General features: G+C 49.0%; 1 protein-coding gene across 4 annotated transcripts in view; it reads left to right on the forward strand.

The window, feature by feature from the left end:
* The window catches only part of LOC143770384 (fish-egg lectin-like), a 74,652-nt gene that overhangs the window by 45,470 nt on the left and 10,282 nt on the right, over positions 1-18,900 (forward strand). The gene's annotated exons all lie outside the window — the stretch shown is intronic.

Here is an 18,900-nt window from a genome sequence, read left to right on the forward strand (position 1 = left end):
GGATGGAATGGTGTAAAGTTGCCACCACTGGAATTTGGAGGAAACGTGTTCTGTGCCAATGCAAGGGTTAATCACAGTTTACTGTATTACTGGAGATTTGTGATGTAATATACGATTTGACCAGTAGAGGGCATCGGGAGTTTGGTGGTTGGGCAGAGTTGAAGGGGAGTCCTGGTGGAGAGTGAAGCTGCACATCCTTGGAGAAAGTCTAGATAGAGTGGTGCGACTCTGGATCTGATGTTTGTGACTTTGAGATGCAGTGTTTGGCTTGACATGAGCCAATTCGGTGATGACAACCAAGTACACAGCATCTTGGGCTAGGCCATGTGAGACCTCAACTCTAAGGACATAGGAAATCCCTGTGTTAGAGAGATTGGCATTCCCTATGAGCTTTAGGACGGCATTTCTATCTCTAATGACTTATTGAAGCCCTGTGTTGGAGAAATCGGCATTCCCTAAGAGCTTCAAGATGGCGTTTCTGATTATTCGGGACTCGGCCCAGCAAGGACCCTTCTAACTTAAGTTTCAGGATGTACTGCTACCATCTTAAATCTGAACGTATATGCGCATATATAAATAGCTTTATAGAGGTCCAGTTACTTAGGAGACAAGGCCTCTTCTGTAAGAGACATTTCGAAAACTGCTCCGAATAGGTGATTACTGAAATACTTTCCTAACACTGTTGTTTTATTGATTTATGCATAGAAAGGGTTAATCACATTGTACTGTGCTCGCATTTAACTTTTAGTTTTGTGTACCTTTGTCTACTCTTAGTCGTGTTATCGAGAGTAACTGCTGTCATTGTTGCCAGGGAGCCCTGGAAGGAGCGACTTACCACTGTAAGATTGCACTTACTTACGGGTTTGGGGAATACTCGCTTGGCAGCGATATAACACACAGCAAGACGTTTTTCTTCAAAAGTTCAACTGGGTTTATTACTCCATAAACCCCAGTGGCAGAAAACACAAAGCAACAATGTTCACAGCGTGACTCTGTTCCATCAGGACTGTGACCATACACTCTTGGTCGAGTCCAATATTCAGGCTCGCTCTGGAGCCAAACACACAGTCTGGTATTACCTGCTTGTCAGCGTTGCAGGCTTTCCACTGGCAGTACCACACGGGACCTGTTTCTGGCTCTGCAGATCCCTGTCCTCACCTCGTGCTGTTCAGGGATCCGATCCTCCTCCCAGGACCTCCCAACACCCAGGTTACTCGGGATCAAACAGGTGGCCTGTCCGGGTACTATTCAGGACGTCCATACCCAGCTGGGACCGTCCAATACCCAGGTCACCAGTAGCAAAGTCCCACCCCGTGCTCTTGAGGGCTTAGCACACCCAACACCGAGGTTTCTCTCAGGACCTTGCACCTGTCCCACACAGGTCTACACACTCAGACCACATAGGAACCTACAGGAACATGTGACCCACACCCTGGTCACATTATGTACCTGTAACCACTCCCACAGGTGAGGTATGGATCACATGGGCTGGTCACGTGATCCTGACATCATTGCAGGTCCTCAAAATACCCGCACTGCAAAATAGGAAAAAGGGGTACAGTGAGCACCCTCACCCAGTGGTGAGGAATGTGGGTAGTCAGACCCTCCCATCTCTCATAGCTACCCGCAACACGGACCCAGGTGCACTAAATGACATCTTCAGTGCTTACGTGCTCTAAAGACAAGATACTCCGGGTTGCATCGCAGGGAGCATCCATCCCTGTGACACATACCTCCCATTAACCAGAATGCCGGACACTGTCTCACTATCACATCCATGCCTACAACTGCCATGCTCTCTCACGGCCTCAATACGCCTCCGTGCGCATACTGAGGAGACCATGCAGTGCCCTCTACCTGTTACAGGGGTCACTGAATCACACCGCACACAGGAAGGATTGCTGCAGACTCCGGTGGCAAGATGTCAGCCCTGCAAGGTTAGCAAGGGGGAAAGGGACATGTCCGACCCGGGAGGAGAACTGGCGGCAGATGCAGCCGCAGGCTCCATGATGCCTCCAGGCCACGCAGTGCCCACAGCTCCTGTAAACCGGCAGGACCCCGCCGCAGTAACAGCTCCTATAATGCCGCTATCCATGCCTTATATACCAGGAGCGGCCTGGCTGCCACAATATTCAGTCGAGTCCCATACGTTCAGTGACTTTAAAGAAAGGCTTTGCAGCCTATTTGAAGTATATCCCTTGACTGAAGATCAAAAGGTCAACATTCTAACTGGCCAACTAATTGGCGCAGCACAAAGAGAAGTGAAATTGTGGCCGGATATGGAAAAAGAAACTGTTAAGCAGATATTTGCCAAACTTAAAACCACTTTTGACAGCCACAACGCTGCAGAAATCAAAATGAGGTTTTTCGGGTGCAAACAAAGAGCACAGGATATCATACGGGACTATGCCCTTAATCTCCAGGAGGCACTATGGGCCATTAAACAGGTTGACCCTAACAGTGTGCAAGATGGGGACAAACTATTAAAGGAGCAATTCATTGAGGGACTCCTGTCCAGCACCCACAGGACACAGCTGCGCATCCTGGCCTTGCAAAACCCTGACCTGGACTTTGCACATTTTAAAGACAGAGCCATCCGGGTGCTACATAAACCACCGCCCAGCCGTACAGTGCCCCCTAGGCGTTCCGCAATCACGTACCACCAGGAGGTGGCATATTTTCAGCCGGCCCCCGTTGAGGCCGACGCACAGATCCTGGATGATGATCCCTCAGCAGGACTGCGCCTCCAGGTCCAGGAACTGAATAAAAGCGTAGCTGCACTAGCCAAAACCCTGCAGTCCCTGCAGGAATCCCCCAAAAGAGAAAATCCAGCTGGCTTCCAGTCGGGAGGACGTCCCCTGGTGACGACAGAAGAGGATCCCACCGATCAGAGGAAGAGACAACGACCGCTATCATCAGGATGGAAGACCCATCTGCCGCCGCTGCAACCAGGCAGGACACATCGCAAGGTTCTGCCATTTAAACGAGAGACCCCTGGGGCAGTGAGCCATCCCCTAGGAATAGGACGACAAAGGTCCACAAAGCTGGCGAGCCAAGTACATCGAAGGATGACCAGTCCTCCCCATCGTGATCAACGGTATCCCGATGAACGCTTTATTCGACACCGGCTCTCAGGTTACAACTATGCCTTACATTCTTTATAAGCGTTATTGGGCTGACACAGACATTACCCGTGGTCCAGATAATGATCTAACAATAGTTGCCAGTAATGGTCAGCCTTTGCCACAGGTGAGGTACAAGGAGGTCACCACTAAGGTGGGGCAGGTAGAATGGAAGGCCCAAGGACTGGTGATTGTTGATATTGACCATCGAGAATGTAATCCCATGATGACCTTAGGTACTAATGTCATAGAAAATTGTCTTGCCGAGGTTATTGTCTTGTTACAACAGGTGGCCGAAACTGCTGGTTCCAGTGAGCAGCATGTCCTTCAACAAGAAATCAGAGCCCTGATGCAGAGATGGAGCGCCCCCACACCGCCGCAGGGCCGAGGGGTACCCGGAGCCGGGCCTCTGGGATCTCAGTCCTGGGGTTGTCACGGTGGCTAGACCCGGTCCGTGGCCCTGTCTGTCAGTGGGGGACGTCCGTTGCAAATAGGTGCTGTTAACGGTGGTATAGCGGTGCAGTTGTGGGGTGCAGGTTGCGGTAAATAACGAGGACACCAGGTTGCAGTCTCTTTACCTCTTTACTGGAGATCTCTCGGTCCTCAGTCCAGAATCCGGTCCACCAGGCTGCGCAAGTCCGGCCGGTCCAATGGCACTTCCAGAGTTCTCCTCACAGGTGGAAATCAGTGCCTTCCTTCTTAGCGCTTTGTGTTGTAGTCCTTCCCTGCTGTGCTTACGGAAAGTACCCCACAACTGTTGTGTCTGTTTCTTAAGTTCCCTCACAACTCGATTAACTGATCTTCTGCTAATCTTCCGTCCCTTCCTGATGTTACAGTAAGAACGGCACCCGTTTGTCAGGTAGGCCTGGAGTTCTTCCGGGACCCTAGAGACGCCCCTCTCCCGCAATTGCCCCCCAAGACTTCATAGGTGATATGTGGTAGACAGCCCGCCTGAGACTGACTGTCCTGCCGCTGTTTGGAGTATGGCTTAAAGCTGTATATTATTCCACTCCCTCAGCGTTCCGGCCACCGGTAATGCGCCTCAGCAAGGTGCTGCCTCTTTCAACAAAACCCCTGCTGGTATTCTCCTTCTGCTCGATTTCGTTTCTCACTCAGCACAATCTATCTCGCTTCTAATCCTTTCTTAGGGCACCGCCGCTATTCTGAGCAGGCACGGTCCCGTTACGTTCTTTCAATGCCAAGCCTCTGCCAGGATCCCACCCCTGGCAGAGACCCTACTGTCTCTTCCTCCACAACACCCTCCCTCACTAGGTGTTGCTTCGTTCGATCCAGTCAGCTTTCTCTACTAACTTCCTGCCTGACCCCCAGTTTACCCACTATGGTGGGGAGTGGCCTAATGAATAGCACCCTTAGCTCCCCCCGGAGGCCCAGCTGTGAAACATATTGGTGTCTGTGATACCTGATTGGAGGAACTCCTTCAGTGCCATCGAACGCACCGTGGCTCCCCTTAGTGGCGGAGCCACAGTACTGCAACGACCAGGACTCTGGGGCGCTGCACTCCCCCCTGGTTAAACACAGTACTCCGGGACTGGGAAGAAAACAACAATACAGGTTAGCAAAAAGACATACAAATTTGTTGAGTGCAAAACAATAAGCATACTTGAACAGGCTTCCCTTTATGGGAGGTGAGGACACTTTAACGTTACAAAACATAATCAAATATCATAGCAACAGGCTACAATTAACTCTCATTACCCAACCGGGTATTCTACTAAGTGCAAATGCTGGAACAATAAATTAACATTGCCTTTAGGAAACATACACTCTTAGTTTACCAAAGGCCTTCCTATAATCACATTACAGGGCAAGGTAACTTCACATTCTCCTACTTTGAACCTGCAGGACCGCCTGTCCCTATGGCACCAGACCTACTGCCTCTCCTTTCTTTTACAGGACCGCCCCGTTCAGCCAGGGCCTACTGCCTTTCTCTACTATACATAGTATAGACATAACATTCCTTTCAATTTGAGAGCATGGAGCCCACTCTGCTTGGCTCCTATAAGGACTCACTCATTAACCCCTACGGGTCTACTTTCTGTCCTTAGTAACGAACTAACTTTCTATGGGGACGCAGGGTTTACCTTCTATCCTCACCTTCGTTATTACTTCTTTACTTTTAGTTAAACGGAACTCTACATCTACCCCTACGGGCTTTCTACATCTTTCTCTTCAAAGAACATTATCTAGGTTTCACATTTTAAACAAATTAAACACACATAACTTTTCCATGAAAAACAGTTACATTTCCTTCAAAGCATTATCTTGACATTACTGTTCTAAAACAGTATCACTTTCAAGTTCAATTCTAACCTCCCCTTTAAGAGGAGATCAAGTCTTTCTGAGGTAGCTCTTCTTCTCAGCCTACCAGTCCATGCAAAGGCTCCGGAATGGTATCTTCGCAAAATGTCTTTAAACAAAACCAGTAGGAAGCGCCTTTAATAAGGTGCAAACTATATACAGGAAGTTTGTATCATGCATTGTTCATGATTCAGCAGTTTTTATAACATTGTGGAACACAAAGCAAAAATGAAAGTGAAAGCAAAAATAAAAAGCAATAGGGATCCCGGGTAAACAAAGGGATCCCTTTAAGAGTTAACCCAGGACGGATTTTAGCAGCAAAACAGCAAGGAAATAAACAGTTAACTATTTACAGTTTCAGGTTTCCGAGGCTTAGTTGGACGGCTTCCAGGGCAGCACCTGGCACTTAACCCTTCCTGGCCTGGGAAAAGTGAGGTCCAGGGCTACACCCAGTGCTGGACACACGCCGTTAATCCGTCTTTCATGTATGGTTAAATCATGCGCAGCGATGGAGGTCTGCGCAGCTTGAGTATGGGCATTTGTGGCAGCAAAGGTAGCGGCTGCTGCAAGATCAGTCACTGGAACCGAGTCAGCAGCTGTGGCACTAGCAGTCACTGGAGTGGTGTCGGTCGTCAGGGCAGGGTGGCTCTTCCTACCTGCTTCAGATGCGGTTCTCCCGGTGCCGGTCTGCTCCGTCTCCGCTGGGGTCTGGAACGCTGGCTGCGGGGCCTTGTGCTGCGACGCTGTCATCTCTGCTTGCAGCACCTCGCTTTCCGGCAGGGCCTTGCTTTCCAGCTTCGGAGCGCTGGGACTTCTTTCCTGCTCCGGACCAGATGAGGCTGCCGACAGATGTCTGGTGAGGCTCCTGATGATGGCCTTCTTCCACCCGGCCTCAGTGCTCAGCTGCGTCCGCCGGGGTCGGTCGCTGAGCTCGTCCACTCCGGCCTGCAGGAATTCAGCATCAGCGGTGGACGCCTGGTTGCGGTGCCCCTCCGGGTGGCTGGGGGAGTCCTCTGCTCTGACCCCACGCTCCGGCTCCGGGCGGCTCGCCATGGCGTCCTCCATGTCGCTCGCTCCTTCTTCCTGGTCCTTTTCCCGCTCTCTCCTTCGTGGGCGGTTTCGTTTTCTCTGTCTCTGCCCACCATTGAGGATCAGGAGGCGGATCTCGGCTGCTGACGGACACGTCCTCAAGGGGCCGAGATATTTAGACTGGGCGGCCATTGTCTTTCGCGCTCTTCAGCTTGTTCACGCCCACTTCCACGCCCTTCTTCTTCTCCTGCGCTCTCCTTAGCGCTGTAATGGCGGCGGTTTTGGCGGGAACTTCTGGCGGCAAGTGGCAACACACAGTCCTTGTAATAAAGCACAGTCCAAGCACGATAAATCACAGTTCCAAGGCACACATGACCTGATTCTTCAGGCTTAAGTAGATCCTGTTCGTGACGCCAAGATTTGGAGCGCCCCCACACCGCCGCAGGGCCGAGGGGTACCCGGAGCCGGGCCTCTGGGATCTCAGTCCTGGGGTTGTCACGGTGGCTAGACCCGGTCCGTGGCCCTGTCTGTCAGTGGGGGACGTCCGTTGCAAATAGGTGCTGTTAACGGTGGTATAGCGGTGCAGTTGTGGGGTGCAGGTCGCGGTAAATAACGAGGACACCAGGTTGCAGTCTCTTTACCTCTTTACTGGAGATCTCTCGGTCCTCAGTCCAGAATCCGGTCCACCAGGCTGCGCAAGTCCGGCCGGTCCAATGGCACTTCCAGAGTTCTCCTCACAGGTGGAAATCAGTGCCTTCCTTCTTAGCGCTTTGTGTTGTAGTCCTTCCCTGCTGTGCTTACGGAAAGTACCCCACAACTGTTGTGTCTGTTTCTTAAGTTCCCTCACAACTCGATTAACTGATCTTCTGCTAATCTTCCGTCCCTTCCTGATGTTACAGTAAGAACGGCACCCGTTTGTCAGGTAGGCCTGGAGTTCTTCCGGGACCCTAGAGACGCCCCTCTCCCGCAATTGCCCCCCAAGACTTCATAGGTGATATGTGGTAGACAGCCCGCCTGAGACTGACTGTCCTGCCGCTGTTTGGAGTATGGCTTAAAGCTGTATATTATTCCACTCCCTCGGCGTTCCGGCCACCGGTAATGCACCTCAGCAAGGTGCTGCCTCTTTCAACAAAACCCCTGCTGGTATTCTCCTTCTGCTCGATTTCGTTTCTCACTCAGCACAATCTATCTCGCTTCTAATCCTTTCTTAGGGCACCGCCGCTATTCTGAGCAGGCACGGTCCCGTTACGTTCTTTCAATGCCAAGCCTCTGCCAGGATCCCACCCCTGGCAGAGACCCTACTGTCTCTTCCTCCACAACACCCTCTCTCACTAGGTGTTGCTTCGTTCGATCCAGTCAGCTTTCTCTACTAACTTCCTGCCTGACCCCCAGTTTACCCACTATGGTGGGGAGTGGCCTAATGAATAGCACCCTTAGCTCCCCCCGGAGGCCCAGCTGTGAAACATATTGGTGTCTGTGATACCTGATTGGAGGAACTCCTTCAGTGCCATCGAACGCACCGTGGCTCCCCTTAGTGGCGGAGCCACAGTACTGCAACGACCAGGACTCTGGGGCGCTGCAGAGACAACAGGTAGAATTGTCTGGTTGAGAAGTTGGCCGTGTCACAGTGAGTGATCCGATCCCTATTGCAATACCCCCCAGGAGCGAAATGTTAATTTGGTGTCGGGCAGCAATAGCCCTCAGAGGTAAAGACTACCAGGCCCTGGTAGAACCTGTGTATTCAGATAGTAGGCCCACAATCCTGACAGCCAGAGGGGTGGTTGATGTCCGCAAGGGGAGGGTGCCAGTATGCGTCCTTAACTGTGGAGAGAAAGAGGTCCACTTACCCAGATATGCCACACTTGCTAAACTGTTTACTGTTAATAATAATGCAATACAGGCAACAGAACCCTTGGTCCCGTCCGACCAGGCGGAAGACAATGGCTCTGCAGGGCAGTTGGAGGATTGGTGTCAGAAGTTACACGTGTGCACTGACTCTACCCCATCACACCAAAAACAAGGGGCTTACCTGGTGGTCTATGAGTATGAGCGGGTATTCAGCAAACACCCAATAGATTTTGGGCAGGTAAAAAGGGTTCAACATCATATCCCCACTGGAGGTCATCCGCCCATTAAAGAGAGGTATCGGCCTGTACCTCCAGCTCACTACCAATGTGCCAAGAGTATGTTACGAGAGATGAAGGAGGCTGGGGTAATCAGAGATAGATGTAGCCTCTGGGCCGCTCCATTTGTCCTCATCAGGAAAAAGGATGGTACAATGAGGATGTGTGTTGATTACAGGCAGATAAACCGCATTACACACAAGGATGCCTACCCGTTGCCAAGAATTGAGGAGTCATTAGTTGCTTTAAAATCCACTATTTCTCCACCTTGGATCTCACTAGTGGGTATTGGCAGGTTCCCGTGGCAGAGGCGGATAAAGAAAAGACCGCCTGCACAACACCGATGGGCCTCTGAATTCAACTACATGCCGTTCGGACTGCAACGCTCCGGGAACATTCCAGAGGATGATGGAGTGCTGTCTCGGGCACAAGAATTTTGAAACCGTCCTGTTGTACCTGGATGATGTCATTGTCTTCTCCAAGACTTATGAAGACCATCTGAAGCACCTGGCCGAGGTGTTTGAAGCTCTGTAAAGGTAAAGTTGTCCAAGTGTCACCTGTTAAAGCCCAAAGTGCAGTACCTGGGCCATGTGGTAAGCACCGAAGGAGTGGCACCAGACCCTGACAGGGTCACCGTTATCAGGGACTGGCTGAAACCCAGCAACCCACGAAGTCTGACAGTTCCTCGGGTTGGTAGGCTACTACCGAAGGTTCATTAAGGACTTCACTAAGATAGCCGCACCCCTGCAAGACCTGTTAGTGGGCCAATCCAAGAACTCCAAGAGTAAGAATACTCCATTCAAGTGGAATGACAGGCTGAAAGGACCCTTCACTTGATTGAAGTTGGCTCTCACGAGAGATGAGGTACTGGCCTACCCTGAATATGAACAACCGTTTGTGCTCTACACAGACGCCAGCAACGTGGGATTGGGAGCAGTGCTGTCCCAGGTGCAGCAAGGCAAAGAAAGAGTAATTGCCTACGCAAGCAGGAAGCTTCGTCCTACTGAAAGGAACCCTGAAAACTACAGTTCCTTCAAGCTGGAGTTCCTCGCCATAGTCTGGGCGGCAACATAGCGGTTCAAGCACTACCTGGCCTCACCAAAGTTCACCATTTTCACAGACAACGACCCCCTGAAACACCTGGAGATGTCAAACCTAGGTGCCTTGGAGCATTGATGGATCGCCTGGTTGTCCAACTTTGAATTTACCATCAAGTACCGTGCAGGGCACAAGAACGCAGATGTCGATGCACTGTCCAGGATGGCCAATTTACCAGGGGTGGGAGAAGATCCGGAGGCGCTTGAAGAGATTGAGTTACCAGCTTTCCATCACCCCGGGGCGACTCAGTACTCCCATTATGTGAGGAACAAGTGCAATGACAAGCGAGAAGCCACGATGAACCCATTGCCCACCATGGATGGGCAAAGACACAGGATAGTGACCCAGCAGTCCATCTGGTAAAAGAGCTGCTGACGCAAGCCGATTCACATGCTGGTTCAGATGTGCCACAAGAGACTCAACAGCTGTGGAAGGAGAAGGGCAAATTGTTTATCTACGACGGTAAGCTGTGTTGGAGGAATATCGACCCACGAGTTGGTCTGGCAGGTGGTAGTCCCGAGACAAGATGCGCCAATGGTCTTGGAAGTGTACCACGATGGAGTAGGACACTTCAGATGGAAGAAGTTAGAGATCCTACTCCGTGGAAGGTACTACTGAATTGGCATGAGAAAAGCCATTGAAAAGTGGTGCCTGGAGTGTGGCCCATGTAACCTGCACAGAAAAGACCGTGACAGCCAGAGGGTTCCCCTACAGCCCATAGTCACCAAACAGCCACTTGAACTGGTGGACTTAGACCACATGAAGCTAACTCCAAGCTGGTCAGGCTATGTCTGTGCTCTGACCATTGTGGGCCATTACTCCAGATTCCTGGTAGTCGTGCCCGTCAAGGACCAGACAGCGAAGACTGCAGCCATAGCCTTCCAACAACACTTTTGTCGATCACACGGATAGCCTGATAAGGTACTCACTGACTAAGGTCCAGACCTTTAAAGCGGAAGTGTTCCGAGAGTTCTGCAACCTGTACGGATGTAAGAAGATAAGAACAACACTGTACCATCCACAGACCAATGGTATGTGTGAAAAGATGAATCAAGTGGTAATCGACCTGTTAAAAATCTTACCTTTGGAAAAGAGAAACTTATAGCCAGACAAGTTGCCAGATCTGTATAATCACATCCCAGTGAATTCCACCAACTGCACTCCAGCCTACCTAATGAGAGGAAGATCTAGCAAATTACCTGTTGATCTTGAAATGGGAGTCTGTTGTGAATTCTGCTCTTGGGCTCCCTCCGGTGGTTCTTGGTGGTAGTGCAGTTGTCTCTGGGTTGTAATCCAGGGCAGGTGTTTCTGCTGATTGCAGCTCTGCTAGGTCTTTAGGTGTGCAGGATCCATGACTCCATGCCAGTTGTCCATTGTTCTTGGAGGGATTGCATCTCTGTCTGGCTCCTCTTGCCCTGCTGTCAATTCAGCTACGATAAGTGTCTGTTTTTTGTCCCTGTAGCTCATATACAGTGTGCTTTACATCTCAGTGCAATTCTTTGTGTTTTTGTCCAGCTTAGACTTTGTTTGGATTTTTCAGTCATGCTGGATTCTCTGGAGAGGCAGATATACATTCTATGTCTTTAGTTAGATGTAGAATATTTTGTATTTTCTGCTGTGGATATTTTTAAGGTTTTAATACTGACCGCTTAGAATTCTGTCCTATCCTTTTCTATTTAGCTAGAAGTGCTTCTTTTGCTAAATCCTGCTTTCTGTCTGCGTATGTCCTTCCTCTTATACTCACAGTCAATATTTGTGGGGGGCTGCCTATCCTTTGGGGTTCTGCTCTGAGGCAAGATAGAATTCCCATTTCCATCTATAGGGGTATTTAGTCCTCCGGCTGTGTCGAGGTGTCTAGGACGTGTTAGGTACATCCCACGGCTACTTCTAGTTGCAGTGTCAGTTCAGGGATTGCGGTCAGTACAGGTTCCACCTACTCCAGAGAACGTCTCATGTGGCTCCAGGGTCACCGGATCATAACAGTACAACTGGCCAACAATGAGTTAAATGCATCTCAGAAGAAGGGAAGAAAGGTTTTGAGCCATTTTTTTTTCTGTAGTCTGTTTTGTCTTTCCTTCCCTCTTTACCTTTGGGTGACTGAGGAGTTTTGTGCTAGCATGGATGTTCAGGGATTAGTTTCTCGTGTAGACCAGCTTGCTGCTAGGGTACAAGGTATTTCAGATTATATTGTTCAGACTCCGGTTTTAGAGCCTAGGATTCCTATTCCTGATTTGTTTTTTGGGGACAGGTCCAAATTTTTGTGTTTTAAAAACAACTGTAAACTGTTTTTTGCTCTGAAACCTCGTTCCTCTGGTGATCCCATTCAGCAGGTTAAAATTGTCATCTCCCTGCTGCGTGGCGATCCTCAGGATTGGGCATTTTCCCAGGAATCTGGGAATCTGGCCTTGTTTAATGTAGACGCCTTTTTTCAGGCTCTACGGTTATTATATGACGAACCAAATTCTGTGGATCATGCGGAGAAGACCTTGTTGGCCCTGTCTAAGGGTCAAGAAGCGGCAGAATTGTATTGTCAGAAATTTAGAAAATGGTCTGTGCTGACTAAATGGAATGAGGATGCTTTGGCGGCAATTTTCAGAAAGGGTCTTTCTGAATCTGGTAAAGATGTTATGGTGGGGTTCCCCACGCCTGTTGGTCTGAGTGATTCTATGTCTCTGGCCATTCAGATTGATCGGCGCTTGCGGGAGCGCAGAACTGTGCGCACTGTGGCGTTGTCCTCTGATCAGATACCTGAGCCTATGCAGTGTGATAGGATTCTGTCTAGTGCGGAACAACAAGGATTCAGACGTCAGAATAGGTTGTGTTTTTACTGTGGCGATGCTTCTCATGTCATTTTAGTCTGCCCTAAGCGGACAAAGAGAATCGCTAGTTCAGTTACCATCAGTACTATACAGCCTAAATTTCTGTTATCTGTGACCTTGATCTGCTCATTGTCATCATTTTCTGTCATGGCGTTTGTGGATTCAGGCGCCGCTTTGAACTTAATGGACTTTGAATTTGCCAAGCGTTGTGGTTTCCCCTTGCTGTCTTTGCAGAACCCTATTCCTTTAAGGGGCATTGATGCTACACCTTTGGCTAAAAATAAACCCCAGTTTTGGACACAGGTGACCATGTGCATGGCGCCGGCCCATCAGGAAGATTGTCGTTTTCTGGTGTTGCATAATTTGCATGATGCTATTGTGCTGGGTTTTCCATGGTTGCAGGTACATAATCCGGTGTTGGATTGGAAATCTATGTCTGTGACGAGTTGGGGTTGTCAGGGGATTCATAATGACGTTCCTTTGATGTCAATCTCCTCTTCTGAAATTCCAGAGTTTTTGTCTGATTTTCAGGATGTATTCGATGAGCCCAAGTCCAGTTCCCTTCCACCGCATAGGGACTGTGATTGTGCTATTGACTTGATTCCAGGCTGTAAGTTTCCTAAGGGCCGACTTTTCAACCTGTCTGTGCCTGAACATACCGCCATGCGGAGTTATGTTAAGGAGTCTTTGGAGAAAGGGCATATTCGGCCATCTTCTTCACCGTTGGGAGTGGGATTTTTTTTTGTTGCTAAGAAGGATGGCTCCTTGAGACCCTGTATTGATTATCGCCTCTTGAATAAGATCACGGTCAAGTTTCAATACCCCTTGCCTTTGCTTTCCGATTTGTTTGCGAGGATTAAGGGGGCTAGTTGGTTTACTAAGATTGACCTTCGAGGGGCATATAATCTAGTTCGTATTAAGCAGGGTGATGAATGGAAGACTGCGTTTAATACGCCCAAAGGCCATTTTGAATACCTTGTGATGCCATTCGGGCTCTCTAATGCTCCATCTGTTTTTCAGTCCTTCATGCATGATATCTTCCGGAGTTATCTTGATAAATTCATGATTGTACATTTGGATGACATTTTGATTTTTTCCGATGATTGGGAGTCTCATGTGAAACAGGTCAGGATGGTATTTCAGATCCTTCGTGATAATGCTTTATTTGTGAAGGGGTCTAAGTGTCTTTTTGGAGTGCAGAAGGTTTCTTTTTTGGGCTTCATTTTTTCTCCTTCATCTATAGAGATGGATCCGGTTAAGGTCCAGGCCATTCATGATTGGATTCAGCCCACTTCCGTGAAGAGCCTTCAGAAATTTTTGGGCTTTGTTAATTTTTATCGCCGTTTTATTGCTAACTTCTCCAGTGTGGTTAAACCCCTGACCGATTTGACGAAGAAAGGCGCTGATGTGACGAATTGGTCCTCTGCGGCTGTCTCTGCCTTTCAGGAGCTTAAACGCCGATTTACTTCGGCCCCGGTGTTGCGTCAGCCGGATGTTTCTCTTCCGTTTCAGGTTGAGGTTGACGCTTCTGAGATTGGGGCAGGGGCCGTTTTGTCTCAGAGGAATTCTGATGGTTCCTTGATGAAACCTTGTGCCTTCTTTTCCCGTAAGTTTTCGCCTGCTGAACGCAATTATGATGTCGGCAATCGGGAGTTGTTGGCTATGAAGTGGGCGTTTGAGGAATGGCGACATTGGCTTGAGGGAGCCAAGCACCGTATTGTGGTCTTTACCGATCATAAAAATCTGATTTACCTCGAGTCTGCCAAACGGCTGAATCCTAGACAGGCTCGATGGTCCCTGGTTTTCTCCCGTTTTGATTTTGTTGTCTCGTATCTTCCTGGTTCTAAGAATATTAAGGCTGATGCCCTCTCTAGGAGTTTTTTGCCTGATTCTCCTGAGGTCCTTGAACTGGTCGGCATTCTGAAGGAAGGGGTGGTCCTTTCTGCCATTTCCCCTGATTTACGACGGGTTCTTCAGGAATTTCAGGCTGACAAACCTGACCGCTGTCCACTGGGGAAACTGTTTGTTCCTGATAGATGGACTAGTAGAGTGATTTCTGAGGTTCATTGTTCTGTGTTGGCTGGCCATCCTGGTATTTTTGGTACCAGAGATTTGGTTGGTAGGTCCTTTTGGTGGCCTTCTTTGTCGCGTGATGTGCGTTCTTTTGTGCAGTCCTGTGGGACTTGTGCGCGGGCCAAGCCTTGTTGTTCCCATGCTAGTGGGTTGCTTTAGCCTTTGCCGGTCCCTGAGAGGCCCTGGACGCATATTCCTATGGATTTTATTTCAGATCTTCCAGTTTCCCAGAGGATGTCGGTAATCTGGGTGGTTTGTGACTGGTTCTCCAAGATGGTTCATTTGGTGCCTTTGCCTAAATTGCCTTCCTCTTCTGATTTGGTTCCGTTGTTTTTTCAGCATGTGGTTCGTTTGCATGGTATTCCGGAGAATATTGTGTCCGACAGAGGTTCCCAGTTTGTTTTTAGGTTTTGGCGGGCCTTTTGTGCTAGGCTGGGCATTGATTTGTCTTTTTCTTCCACATTTCATCCTCAGACAAATGGCCAAACTGAGCAAACTAATCAGTCTTTGGAAACTTATTTGAGATGCTTTGTGTCTGCTGATCAGGATGATTGGGTGGCTTTCTTGCCATTGGCCGAGTTTGCCCTTAATAATCGGGCTAGTAATCGGGCTTTTGTAATTTTGGTTTTCATCCTCATTTTTCTTCAGGGCAGGTTGAGCCTTCTGATTGTCCTGGTGTGGATTCTGTCGTTGACAGGTTGCAGCAGATATGGGCTCATGTGGTGGACAATTTGGTGTTGTCTCAGGAGGAGGCTCAACGTTTTGCTAACCGTCGTCGGTGTGTTGGTTCCCGGCTTCGGGTTGGGGATTTGGTCTGGTTGTCTTCCCGTCATGTTCCTATGAAGGTTTCTTCCCCTAAGTTTAAAGGGCCAATGTCACCCCACTCCAGCCGTTATAAACTAAAAGAGCCACCTTGTGCAGCAGTAATGCTGCATTCTAACAAGGTGGCTCTTTTAGTTTTAGGCTCAAGCATACCCCAAATAAAACGTTTTTATACTTAGCCACAATTCCTGTCTCTAGCCACGTAGGCGGGTCCTCACTCCCCAGCTTGGCCAGCTCCTCTGCCGTCACTCACATCTTCCTGCGCTTTCGGCGCCGCCCCCTCAGCGCTGTTATCGTTTCAAATCCGGCGCCTGCGCTGTGTACTGGTGTCCTGCGCAGACGCAGTAAGCTCTGGCCGTCTGATGTAATGGCTGATACCAGAGAACAAAAGACATCCACAGAACACCAGGATGGATCTGCTGCACAGCAAATAGCTGTAGGACCTGCGATGACGTCACTGCCATGTGATTGCCCTAATCACATGGCAGTGACATCATCGCAGGTGAAATGGAAGGGTTATGGCCAGGAGGATAATTCTTGGGTTTTTGCCTCTGATGTCCATGCTGCTGATTTGGTCCGTGCCTTTCATCTGGCTCATCCTGATCGGCCTGGGGGCTCTGGTGAGGGTTCGGTGACCCCTCTTCAAGAGGGGAGTACTGTTGTGAATTCTGCTCTTGGGCTCCCACCGGTGGTTCTTGGTGGTAGTGCAGTTGTCTCTGGGTTGTAATCCAGGGCAGGTGTTTCTGCTGATTGCAGCTCTGCTAGGTATTTAGGTGTGCAGGATCCATGACTCCATGCCAGTTGTCCATTATTCTTGGAGGGATCGCATCTCTGTCTGGCTCCTCTTGCCCTGCTGTCAATTCAGCTAAGATAAGTGTCTGTTTTTTGTCCCTGTAGCTCATATACAGTGTGCTTTACATCTCAGTGCAATTCTTTGTGTTTTTGTCCAGCTTAGACTTTGTTTGGATTTTTCAGTCATGCTGGATTCTCTGGAGAGGCAGATATACATTCTATGTCTTTAGTTAGATGTAGAATATTTTGTATTTTCTGCTGTAGATATTTTTAGGGTTTTCATACTGACCGCTTAGAACTCTGTCCTATCCTTTTCTATTTAGCTAGAAGTGCCTCTTTTGCTAAATCCTGCTTTCTGTCTGCATATGTCCTTCCTCTTATACTCACAGTCAATATTTGTGGGGGGCTGCCTATCCTTTGGGGTTCTGCTCTGAGGCAAGATAGAATTCCCATTTCCATCTATAGGGGTATTTAGTCCTCCGGCTGTGTCGAGGTGTCTAGGACGTGTTAGGTACATCCCACGGCTACTTTTAGTTGCGGTGTCAGTTCAGGGATTGCGGTCAGTACAGGTTCCACCTACTCCAGAGAACGTCTCATGCGGCTCCAGGGTCACCGGATCATAACAGGAGTCCTCACACCAGAAGCAACATCACTAGATGCAGACTGGGATACTGAGCGACAACAGAAATACCGCCAAGTACAAGAATGCGTGGAAAGAAGCTTGTCCCAGGCAAGGCAAAAACAAGAAAGAAACTATAACCAGCATGCTTCTGCAATTCCTTTGTGACCAGGTGAACAAGTGCTAAAGCAAAAAAGAAGAATGCATAAACTTGATGACCAGTGGAAGCAGAACCATATACCATCTTACGATCAAACTTTGACAATACTAAAGTGTGTCTTATAAGCAAAGATGGAGGAGAAACCTCGACTGCGGTATCAAGGGATCATCTTAAAATATGCCCTGACAAACTGAGAGACAAGAAAAAAGACCCAGGTACTTCTCAACCCACGAAAGTAGAGGAAAAGAGAATCCATACCATTCTTGGATACTTTCCCCAGTCTTGGACTCAAGTACATCAAGCCATAGTGATACCTGTTTTGACTTTTCCCCAGTTGGACATACCAGAGGAAAATGTGACTCAAAACCATCCTGAAGCAGGAGAGACTCTAGCCCAGCAGGCTCAAGCAACAGACATCACACCAGCAATGGAAGCAGAGAATCCACTCTCTGCTATCGGTGAATCTGTCAGACCCATGGTGAGTCTAAGAAGTCGCAGACGGTTGCCCAGTTTACCAATACAATTCATGCCTACAAGTAGCACAGACACTAGTGGGTTCACAACAGCAGCAGCAGACATGTTAGACCAGGCAAATCATCATGAGTACCTGAACTGCTTAGGTCTACCCATAGTGCCAGAGGTCAAATCTCAGCCCGTTACAAGGACTAAAGTATGAGATGTCAATAATTGCTGTTACCTGTTTTTTAAAAAAAGTTTGCTTATGCTTATTACACTTTTAAAATGGACAATAGGGTAACGGATGGTGAATTGCCTCAAAACTGTCACTGTAAATAGTTGGCGCCTTCAAGGTGCACCTTTGGTTCTACCCACATTGCCAGTGTGAGTAGGGCCTTGTTTGTTCACAGACCTGAAGCAAAACCGTCTGGCGTGGCCGAACATTGGGTCTGGATATATGCATTGTAGCCAGCCTAAGGCCTACGTTGGAAGTTTATGACAGATCCCTTGCATCGGTACTGTTGTTCATGAACAAGGACACCCTGGTATAAGATCAGTTGAACTTTTGTAAATATGTTTGCAACGTTTAAGCCAAAAGTGCCTCCCGTAAGGGAAGAAAGAATTTATGTACCCCGTTTGTATGCCTTTTTCAAAATGTTTGCCATTCCTAACCTGTTTGATTATGTTTCTTTTCCAAGTCCGGGAGTACTGTATTTAATGGGGGTAATGTGGCACCCCAGCCCAGGAGTTTGGGTACCAAAGTGGTGCTGCCTTCCTCTCAGGGAGGGTAATGCCATGGCTGGAGACGGGGGATCCCTTTGGCAGGTAATCTCACATTCAACACATTCTGACTCCAGGCCAGAAGGGGGAGATCAAAACCCAGTTTTAGGGGAACTTCCCTATATACATCCTGGTCTGGAGGAGGAGTTACATAGTCTGGTAGAGACAAGAGACAGTGAAGGAGCAGAGAGGAACAGAAGAGCTAGAGGAGGCTGTGACTGGGCCCCTCAAAACTGAGCGCAGAAATCGGGCACCAGGAGCCCGAGGCTGCGTGGAACTGCAAGTCTCACAGCAGAACCAGAGGGCAGAGAGCTGAAAGTAACCTGCCCACACAATACCTGAGATACAGCAGCTGTTAGAGCCCGGAGTCACTGTGTGCCGAGACCCCAGAGGAATGGCTCATGTTGCCTGCTGTGCAGGTACAGTCCCAGGCCTATGATTATTTTTTATAATGGTAAGCCCCCAGGTGGAATACAGGGACTAAGGCTACATTTAGGATGTAGAAGTATGATGCACCATGCAGACAGCTGACCCCTAGAAGGGACCCAGAGCTGACAACAGATGAGAAGGAGGCTAGCTGAGCCCAGACACAAGTCAGGAGTCAGGACAGCTATCCTGTGCTGTATGCATATGGGACCTCCAGCTGCAGCCTCTTGTCAGCCATATTCCAGAGAAGGCAGCTGAAAGG

Source organism: Ranitomeya variabilis, chromosome 4, assembly GCF_051348905.1.
Source record: "Ranitomeya variabilis isolate aRanVar5 chromosome 4, aRanVar5.hap1, whole genome shotgun sequence".
Taxonomy (NCBI): Eukaryota; Metazoa; Chordata; class Amphibia; order Anura; family Dendrobatidae; genus Ranitomeya; species Ranitomeya variabilis.